This window comes from Chlamydotis macqueenii, chromosome 3 (assembly GCF_036417535.1).
Source record: "Chlamydotis macqueenii isolate bChlMac1 chromosome 3, bChlMac1.mat, whole genome shotgun sequence".
NCBI classification, from domain to species: Eukaryota; Metazoa; Chordata; class Aves; order Otidiformes; family Otididae; genus Chlamydotis; species Chlamydotis macqueenii.
In genome coordinates, this window is record NC_141558.1 from 8372334 (window position 1) to 8383271 (window position 10938).

At 43.5% G+C, this 10938-nt stretch overlaps 1 protein-coding gene across 2 annotated transcripts in view; it reads right to left on the minus strand.

Annotated features, from left to right (window-relative positions):
- The window catches only part of KLHL29 (kelch like family member 29), a 401554-nt gene extending 390836 nt beyond the window's left edge, over nt 1-10718 (minus strand). For both annotated transcript variants that reach the window (XM_086744242.1, XM_086744243.1), the window contains exon 1: nt 10448-10718. The gene's annotated coding sequence lies outside the window, so the exon portion shown is untranslated. The remainder of the gene's footprint in view (nt 1-10447) is intronic.
- Nucleotides 10719-10938: the final 220 nt, after the last annotated feature.

The following is a 10938-nucleotide window of genomic DNA, read 5'->3' on the forward strand; positions in this document are numbered from 1 at the left end:
CTTTATGCTAAGAATATTTGTGAATTTGATCCATATGTGGAATGTGAAGCATTTCTGTTTTTAAGATGTTTTTAAAGTTTTTGAAGATTTTTCCAGGCAAGGAAGTTTTGCTTGTGAATTTGTTCTTGGTATGAACAACAGTATGATTTAATATTCACCCTCCCTTTTTCTACTCTCGGAAAAAAAACCAAAACTGTCAGAAAACCCACCCTCATTTATTTGAAACCTGCCCTTTCTGTAAGTAACGCACCCCGGCTCTGTGCAGAGCTCCGTCCCTCTCTAGTGGCAGCCAGGTCACATACCAATCCGCGAGCCCGCCCCAGGCTCAGCTAACAGATGGTTTTTAGCTCAGAGATCAGAAACTTGTAGTTTAAGACTCAAAAAGATCCCTCCTTTGCTCCTCTCTGCCAGCAGCCCACGCTGAGGTTCAGAGTTACACTTACAATGTTCTCCGAAAACAGAGGCTAAGGGTTTCAGAGAGCGATGCTGTCACGTGGAGCTGTGCTGTAGGAGCTCCATCACTGCTTCACCATCATCTCCAGACATTACATTGACCGCAGCTACACTGAAACTTATTTCTTTTATTAGATACAGCAAGTCAAGATTAAGTATTTGTGCATGTAAGAGATGGCACAATGCCCATGCTCCTAAATTTTCACCGAAAATCAGAAGTAACAGGTTATCTAGGTAAGATTAGTACTGACATTTCTTGGATCTCATCCTGATGGTCAGTCTTTTCTCAAATGCCTTATTGTTAGAGTAGCATTTCACAGGTCAAACTTACACTTTTTTCCCCTCCCTTCCCACCCCCTTAAAACAAATCTATATAAAAGTTTACAATACCTATAATACATGCTATCATGCCTGACAAGCATAGAGGAGAAAACACTCTTAAGTATCTTTCAATTTTCTAATCAAGAAGATGGTCCAAGGCTGTACAGTTCTGATTATTTTTATATGTAAAGACTGCCTGTGAATTTAACAACAGTTTTTACGCTTAAAGTTAAAAAAAAAAAAAACAAAAAAAACAAAAAAAACCCACCAAAGCTATCCTCTTGAACAAACTCAGGAAGGGCTATAGTCACATTAGAGAGGTTACAGGTCTACACAAAAAAAAACCTGCAAAGTTCTAATTTTAAACAGCAATGTTGAGAGAGGGGAAAGGCTTACGATCTGCTGTCATACGCGATGTAGTTGCCGCAAGCACCTTGAGGAAATCTGAGCCCATCTGTGTTTTGCTGAAGTGAATAACTGCACAGTGTGGCCTGAAAACAGGAGGAAGGAAATGGGTAACCAGGACTTCCACTGAGATTACACACAGCAGAAGTCTAACCGGTCCACCGGCTTCTCCAGATGAAAGCTACTGAGGTACCCAATGCCCTGACTGACCACCACCTCAAGCAGCAGCTGCCTGGGCTCACACTGCACCCGCATTTCCATCATAGTTTAGAGTTTAAGCTTCTCAACCTGACCCAACTGGGTGCCATTCTTGATCTCCAGCCCAGGCCACCTTAACTCTGCCATCAGGGCACTGCAGCTGCATGAACTTCTTTAAATAAACGACCACAGCACAGGGTTTTTTTTTTTTTGTTTTACTCATATTATTCTTAAAAGACAATACTGAAGTAACTTGGCTGTTGCAACCACAAGATTTGTCTGAGAACAGTTTTTAGAAGGCTTGAAGGATGCTGCTGTGAACTGTTCAAGTGTGATATTGAAACAGTGAGTTTAAGGAAAACTTGCTGCTGTTTTTCTTTTAGCGAGAGCATCCCTCCCCACTCACACAAATGGGCTTTCAAAAAATTTCTGAGACAGAAGGAAAGCAAACAAACCAAAATAAAGAGTATTATTGCAGCAAGTGAACCACAATTCTCATCTACAGCTGCATTTCTGTATCTGAGTACCACTTTTAAAGTCAGCCTTGTATTTTTTAGACTTCAGGCAAGTCGTTTTGTTTCCTTATTTCCCATAACATTCCTGTGCTCTATTTTTTCCTCCCATAAATAACAAGCCAAATATCAGCCACAACTTCCCATTGCCATTTAGTTCAGAGCGATAAGGTTGTGATGCTGCAAAACTAGAACTGCCCAGAAGTTTAATCATAAAATTACACACTTCTCTTCCAAAAAAGAAAAAACGCACTAGAAAATAGGCTTTACTTTGGGGATTTGATAATCTTAAAGAACAGGCAGAACATTTATCTAAGATTTTCAGAGTACCAAATGTAACTTAATTTAACTCAACAGATTTGGGCCAAGGGCAAATTTGGCCCATTTTATATACTGAAGAACTGAGGGGAAGGAAAAAGGTATTGAAGCACCTGGACCACACAAACCAAAAATCAAAAAGAAGTCTACCTACTCTTCAACTGACCACCCCCCTCTTCTGCAGTTGCTGTCATCTACTGAGATTTGCAGACTCTTTGACCTTAAGACCTTCGCAGCTGAATTTCACAAGTGATTTGCTCCTCGGGGTACAGAAGCACTGCGCAACATCAGATACACACTGGAACACAACAGCTCCACCAGCGCTAACTAGATCAGGGTTTGGTCCACAGTTCAACAGCTCTTGTGACAATTCACACATCAGGGCCAGCTGAGAGGCTCCCCAGAAGGTCCCACACAGCCACATCCCAAGCCTTTATGTGCTAGAGGCAGCTTTTAATCAAGTCTCGTTACATTTGTTTACAGTCTGAAGGCTCATACTGAGCAAGTAAGGAATAAAATGTTGGCACAGATGGCAAAAGTCTCACGACTTCTGGCTTTGAGACGGGGCATTCAATCCAGCCTGCAGAAAATCCAGACTAGCATCAGTGTAAACGAGATAAGAACTCACAAAAGATCAAATCTAACTTTCATTTATGCCCATGAAACATTGATTTCTGTTAACTACATGTGTGTAACCAAGGGCAACATTTGATGTGAAGCCTAGTACCTTGATGTCCAGCTATTGTAAAACAGAAGCAAGAAAGTAGCTACAAACATTTGACTGATGTTGCCTGCAAGCAGGGCACTGCAGAAGGCTCTACCAGCCATTCCTATTGACAGAATTAAGATGGGGCATGGCAAACCTTCCTATTAGAAGTAATTGCACAAATATTTGCAGTGTCCTTAAAAAAAAAAAAAAAGAAAGAAAAAATTACATAGGGGAGAGGCAACACAAAGCCACAAACCAAGAAATAAACTACTACATGCAAATACATGCAAGCTTCTCCCAAGTTAATTCTCCTCTTAATGGAATATTGATTGGTACGCTGAATGTTTAGAAATGTGAAATAACGAGGGGAGGAGGAAAAGGAAGGAGAGACATACAGAACAGCTAGTTTTGTTTAAATGCATAACTTCCTCATATGATCAGCCAAAAAAACTATAATAAAGAGAGTAGTACAGTATATTTAACATTCTGCTTTGCATTGTATTAGCAAGTCTGTTAGAGATGACCTGGAAGTCTCAGCCACGCAATTTTTACACCCTTCTTCTAAAGAAGCAACGTACAGCATTGTTTATAACCTCTCACCACACAGCATCCTTACTGTAGGCAGGTATCTCTCTGCTCCAGATACGATAGACTAGCATGTCTGTGGTAGATTACATCTGAACAGCCTGGATACTATCAAGATGAAAATGGCAGGGAGGGGGCTAAGCAGAGCCATCCACAGTCATGGTGGAGAACATCTGGATAAGCTTTGTTGCATCTACTCCTACCCCAAGTGAAAAGGGAGGATGAGGTAGAAGAAAGTTGCATCTTTGGAGCAGTTATTTACTTGAGTCTCTCATTTCTTAAACAGAACCCTTAAAATATAACCAGTGCCATCTAATCAAGTAGTCACGTATTTCTACCTTTCAGAAATCTCTTCCTATTTCAGGGACTACTACTACCACCCATACAATTTTAGGAAAAAAAAAAAAAAGAAAAAAGAAAAAAGAAAAAAGTTTCTTCTGTCCTTTCCCTCCTGGCATTCAGAGTCCTTCTGAGATATCCCTCTTACAGCCTCACAACACATTGTACTACAAAAAGCCATTCAAAAAAGGGCAAAAGGAAAAAAAACCCAACACAAACAAACCAGAAGAACCAGCTTCCATTGCCATCAGAGTTCCCAGCCTTGATACTCCAAGCAACAACAGCATCAGGCTCAACAGCTCTGCTGACCAGTCCCATACATTAAGGATACATCTAAGAACAAAGGCACCATCGCGGAGCTGTTTCACAGTGATACAGCTGACTTCGTTCATACTTTTTACATACACAAGTGCTTTTATGCTCTGCCTCTCATTCCAAAACATAACATCTTCCATCCAGAATTAGCAACTTCTTCCCCGCTCCCCACCTCCCAAACTTTATAAAGGGATAAGGAGGAAGCTTGAAAAGATATTGCTTAACTTCAGTTATTCTACAGCACTTTGTGTCATTTCAAAAGCATCTTCCAGGCATTTACATACTTGACAACATTTTGTAATATGAAGTATCCCAATTTGGCATTCTTCCATTCTTGGCAAGCCAGAGAAAATAAAAATAAAGTTAAAAATTAAAATTTTTTTGAAGTATACAATATGTTAGGAATCATTTAATGAATTCAGGTGTACAACAAGCTACAAATCAACCAAAATTTGCAATACATATATATTTCAAAGGACAGGTGAACACAGCTGCATCCACTTTAAAGTTCCTCCATGGCGTGCGATTATTACGATGAACCTCCTGAACTCTTTCACCTCTCTTCTTTTGATCTGTGGTTTACCTGTGGCTGGAAAAAAACTAACAGCATTTAAATTCTTCTCCCTCTAATTAAGGCAAACAGCACGCCTAAGCCTCAGACTGAGAAGAGAAACTTTTCTTTAAGTAGTTACAGCATGCTGTGATCTGCAAATCCACCAGCATTGCTTTTGTAGACCAAAACCCAAAATCCTACAACAAGGTCTAACAAAGCACAACTTAGAGTCGCGTTATCTGATTTAAATATTAATTACTCATCAGCATGGATTTAAGCAGCATCTGAAGCAAAAGCTCCTTAAATCACACTCTAAATCCAGGATTTCTATTGTCCGCATTGCTATGCGGATCATGGGTATGGGGTGGGGGTTTTTTGTTTTTGTTAAAAAAAAAAGTGAAGAGTGATAATGAGTCCCTCTCAAGGTTCAAAAATATTAAGAGATGTATGAATAAAGTCCAGCTCTTGAATTCATGAGACCTGTTATACAGGACACCGTTATTTTCTGATACCTCTATATGAACTGGAGAGATTCTTCACAGCATCTCTCAACTACATCGAAAGTCCAAAACCACCCCTACCACATCCTAACAGTTTTTAGTTAACAGCAACATCACAGAAGAATTGTATCAGTGGCAGATTCTCTTACAGAAATCTAGAAGCATGTTCTGGAAACTGTGCAGTGCAGCAGTTTGTAAGAAAATCTGGTTTTTCTCAAATTGTTTTACCTGTGTTTATGTTGAGTTTAGTCCTAGAACTGGAGACAAATCTGAGACCTCGACATTTGTGCCTCCCAGTAAGCCAAACCAAACCTGAACAGAGGTCCTACCATTTAATACCACGTCATATAGCATATTGTAATAGACAGCAGGGAATTAAAAAAACAAAACACTGCAAAAGGAATGTTGAATTAAGAGCCTGGGTTTGTCTGTAGTTTGAGCAGACTGCTTCAGTGAACCAGGAATACTATGCAAGCCAGCACTGTAAGTTACCTGAAGTTTAAGACTACCAAAAAACTACACGTTTTTTCTGACATTTATGCCAATTATGGCAAAAAATCCAAGTTGAGACTATTTTAAGACCTAGACCTCAGCATCACTGATGATAAAAGTAGCACAAGAATTAAGGAAAATGGTCCCATGTTCCAGATATTCTAATTCACAACATAAAATTATTTATGGAGGAGTGTGACTAGGAATTCAGCTCCTGCCATTTATCAGACGGTCAAGACAGCAGAGAAGAAACCGGCTGCATGACAACGGCACCAGGGAGGCTCTTGGGGCATCTCAGGGACCAGGTCTGGTCGGTTCTGGTTTAACCGTCACAGGTAAACAGCGCATATCCACAGCCTGTGAAGTGCCCTGAGTTTTAAAAACCTGACAGAAAGGCGTTCCCGTAAGAGATTTCTAATCTATTTCCTTTTAATCTCTTTCTTTATAGCTGAGGACGAGCTCTTTGTACTTCTGGTAACAAAGGAAACACAGAAGTGACAGAAGCATGTCAAAGCTGTTTACGTTTCAAACAGCCTCGCGCACCCGGAGTTGCTCTTGGCAGGTTACTTCTTGAGAAGATTGCGTTCAGCCTTTGCACAGGAGCTCCATCTTCCTAGGAGCAACTTTACAAAAGAGTTAACTGCAGAAAGGGATGCTAAAGCTCTTCCCTGCGCAGGGTAAGCTAACACAAAACCAGAAAGGAAATTTAAAAAACATGACAAAGGGTTAATACAATAATTTTGAGTAACTACGAATATATTCAAGGCAACACTATCCAATGTGTATGTTTACAGGCTTTAGGATATAGGTACATATGCAATATTTCTTCTGTGGACAGACAAGTACATTATGGAAGTGATTAGATACACAAATAAATCACAGAATCTAATGACACTGTCATATTTAAGGTTATTGAATTAGCACACCATGAGGCTAAATATTGCAAAATGGAAGATCTAGAGGGACAAAAAAAGCCAAAAGACCGAATAAGTCACTAACCCATGCTGAGATTTTTAGCTAGCTAAAAGCCTCAATTACAGCACAAAAAATTAATGATCTGAAAACGATGCAGACCTCCGTGGCACACTAAGAAGTTGACGCACTGCAAACAGAGCGGCTTCAGGACGAGGCCTTCAGGCGTCTGGGCTCTGCGGGTCCACAGCCTACGGCACCAAATCCAAGGGCATCGGTGTAGTGGGCACGTCCCTGCAAGAACCTTTGCAGTGCTACACTCAACCTAAAGTTACAGAAAGGATGCCAAATAAAAATAACAAAAATATTAAAAGAGACCTCCTTAACTTAGAAGAGCAGAAAACAACTCTCCAGATCAGTTTTAAGACTGAAAAAAGAAATCCTACAATAGGGATATAATGGAAGGGATGGGGCTTAAGCAAGACAGGACAGACTGCAATTTCTCTCCTCATTTATGGATCTGGGGTTACTTTCCCCCCCTCTGAAGCTGTGAGTTTCCACCACATCACACAGAGCCTCTACACAGAGAAGAAAAAAAAAAAGTTATATATATATTCATTAGTTTCCCCCTTGCCTCTTTTTTTTCTGAGCTTCAACAAAAACCTTCATAGGTTTTCAAAACTAAATTAAAAGGTCAGGAAAACAAGTAGGCATGGACAAGACGGAATTGCAGACGAGCATGCAGAAGCAGAGAAACAGCATCGGGATGAGCGCCAACGACCGCAAATAGTTAAGGCCCCGATCCTGGGGGCTGTCAGCGCGGTGCCGAACTGGAGCCACTCCAAGGGATCACAACCCAGGAGGAGGAGGACGCATGGGAGCGAAGTAATATCGCTGGCTAGAGGAGTGCAGCAAACCTGGGGATAACGAGCTCTCCTCACAAGCAGGCACTAAAAAGTGAGAGCGCCAGGTGCAGTGCATAGTAAACCCCAAAAATCTTATCTAATTTCCAAATCTGTGTCTTCCTCTCCCTTCATTGAGAAGATTTCCAGCCAATATACAGACTATCTACTTTTTATTATTGTTTGAAGAAGAGGAGCAGCAGCCCTGGCAGCATGCTGATCTAGAAGAGACAAAACAGAGGTGGTTACTTTCTTCCCTCAAGATTTCTGCTTTGAAAAAATAAGGGAACAAGAACGGGTTTGCTCCTGCACACCACCACTTTTTGTTTCATTTCAGCAAGACTTCGACAAAATCTAATTCCCTGTGCCATCTATCTAATATATTGGGTACTTGAAGTATGACCATCACTCATTAGAAATGTAATTAAAAAGTGACAAAACTAGATTTCCCCCCCCCAGCATGCAGATGAAAACCAGTAACCCTGCCTCTATTTGTAACCATGACAACTATAGAATATTTTATTTCAGTAATATAATTCACCCTGAACATTTGCTCACAGGTTTTGTTGTTAAGGGAAAGGTTGACACACGGTGCAAGCATTTCATAAGCTACCGGAGACAACAAATAGAGGGAAGCCAGGCAGGTTTTGTGACCGGAGCCAGCGTGTGTTTCATAGTTCATTTCAGACCCTCTACAGGAAGCTAAACGAACACAAAGAAAAATTCATCCAAATTAAGCGTTACTGGTCACTACTTGTAAGACAACTACTTGGTACGACTGGGTGTTTTTCAACTTTTAAATAAATTGCAATGATACCCTTGCACTTTAGAAGGGGTAGTAACTCAAACCCCAAACTTTAATTTTTAATTAAAATACCATACGCTTTATTCAGCTTTTATCAGGAAATATCAAAATAGATGTTATGGGAAAGAGATCTATAGGAAGGAGGCAATGAAAGGAGTAGTTTACATATGCTGGCTAAGTCGTATTCTGGATGGGTCACTAAATTATTTGCATAGCTCCCATATTTCATCTTAAAATGAAGACAACTTCCATAAATACACACAATGAGGACAGGTTATAAGAACAAAAAACCCTGTACATTATTCAGAGAAGATTAAACAACCTCCTGAGCATAACTAAAGTTTGACACAGATAAATGTCAGTGTAAAATAGGGCTGTACTTTATTTTCCTACACGAGGAAAAAAAAAATAAACTAAAGCTATTAGCAGTTTAAACCAGAACATAATAATAAAAGACAGACGTGCTGCTGCTTTGTTTTGGAGACAAAAAAAAAAAAAAAAATGAATAAAGCTTGCTGGAATACTATTCTTTCACACAGATCATCATATCTACCAAAGTGGATTTAAAGTTTCAGCAGATCGCTAATTATAAGAGACAGTAATGCCGCTATCTGCGGTCACCTTAAAGCTACAGCAGTTTGGGTTTTAAGAACCTCAAAAGGAGAGCCCGACAAACGCGTGTAAATCGGTGCAAGAGGCTCACACGTGCCTCCGTACACACACACTCAGTTGTTTTAAAGAAATATCGGAGGAAAAGAAAGTTTCTTCATTTAGCAGAAATACGCTCTAGATAATCTTCCGCTAAAACAAATAAGAAGCCTGCAGCAAACAGGCATGTCTTTCCTTCAATGATGGAAAAAGTGATTAAATGCCCCTTAATCCAGCCACCGGAACGCTGTATTTTTTCTAAACAGTTTTCATACACAATAAACAAAAAGACAAGCAGCCAACTACATGAGCAGGGCTCCATAATTTTTGGTGGTGGAGGGGAGGTAAATCCATCTCCAGCGTTCTAGGAATATTTTCAGTTTAATAAATGAATAAAATAAAATAATCTCATAGACTACGAGCTCACACTATTTATGAAGTGGATGAAGCCCACAATCACCACCCCCAGAACTCCCTTCCCCCAGACCTTTCCCCACCCTCCGGGGAGGCAAAGGAACCCAAACCCAAAATCCCGGGGACCACAGACCCGCACCCTCAGCCGCCAAGGACGGCTAGTCACATCCACTCAATGTCAAAAAATAATAATTAAAAAAAAAAGTAGCTATTCCCTCCCATCCTTCTGAGAACAGGTACCCAGCGGATGTAGCTCTGTGCTTCTCACGGCATCAGACAGCACTTCGGCTCCGAGACAAGTTAAAAGAACCACCCCCCCCCCCCAAATTTAGAATCAACAGAAAACCCCAAGAGCAGCCAAACAAAACCTCACACCGGCGAGGAATGTCACACGGCGTGGCGAGGCACGGCGTGGGAAACGCGTGAAGTGCTTCTTAAAAAAAAATAATAATAATTTTTATATATCTATATATATATTTATATATTTAAGCCGAGAAGTTGCTCGTACACATCACGCGTGGGGGAGAAAAGGGGGGGGCGGGAAATGGAAATGTATTCCAGGCACAGGGAGACGGCGGAGCCGGCCAAGGGATTTGGGAAGGGAACGCGGGGGGAGGCTGCCGGGGTGCGCGCCCATCCCTTCCCAGGCACTTTGGGGTGCGGGTATGCAGCGGGACAGTCGCCCTCAGGAGGGTGGGTGGTGAGGGGGCGGGGGGGGGGACACAGCCGCCCCCCGGGGAAATGGGGGGGGGGGGGGGGTTGTGCGGTCGAACCCGCTCCCCACAGGCGAGCACCTTAAGTTGTGGGTGAGCGCCGGGTCTGGGGACCCCCACGCCAACATTAAAAAAAAAAAAAAAAAAAAAAAAAAAAAAAAAGGAATCCTAGTGGGAAATAATAATACTGAAACCGCCAGCATACGATCACGACCCCCCGCCAGCCCCCCCGCGGCGGGAGGCACGCAGGAAGTTTTTAATGCGGGCAGCGAGCGCAGGCGCAGGGCAGCCGCCAGCCCGGCGATGCCCAGCGCGGGGCTCCGCGGGGCGCGCAGCCGCCGCTCGCCGCTTACCTCCCTCCGCGGGGGCGCGGGCGGCCCTGGGCCGGCGGCGCGGGTGCGCGGCCGCGTCCTCAGGCGGCGGGAGGAGGAGGAGAAGGAGGAGAAGAAGGAGGCGGAGGAGGCGGCGGCGGCTTGTGCATTGCAGCCTCCGCCGCTAACGCAGAGCCTCGTGGGGCTGTGGGCGCCGGGAGCCGCGCTGGAGGCCGAGCAGGGAAGCGCGGAGCGGCAGAGGCTGCTGCGGAGCCGCAACCATGCTCCCGTCTGGCCGCCTTCCCCTCACCTACTGCCCGCTTTAGCCGGGGAGGGAGGCGGCCTGGGCGCCGGGGCGAGGGGCGGGCCGGGCCAATCACCGCGGGCGGCGGGAGGCGGTGGAGCCCGGCCCGGCCCGCCCCCGCGCCCCGCCCCGCGCCCGCCCCCGCGGGAGGCAGCCCCGGGCCCGCTGCCGCCCGCGGCCCGCGGAGCTGCGCGTACCGCCTTGCATCGTTTCCCTTCGCCACCTCCCC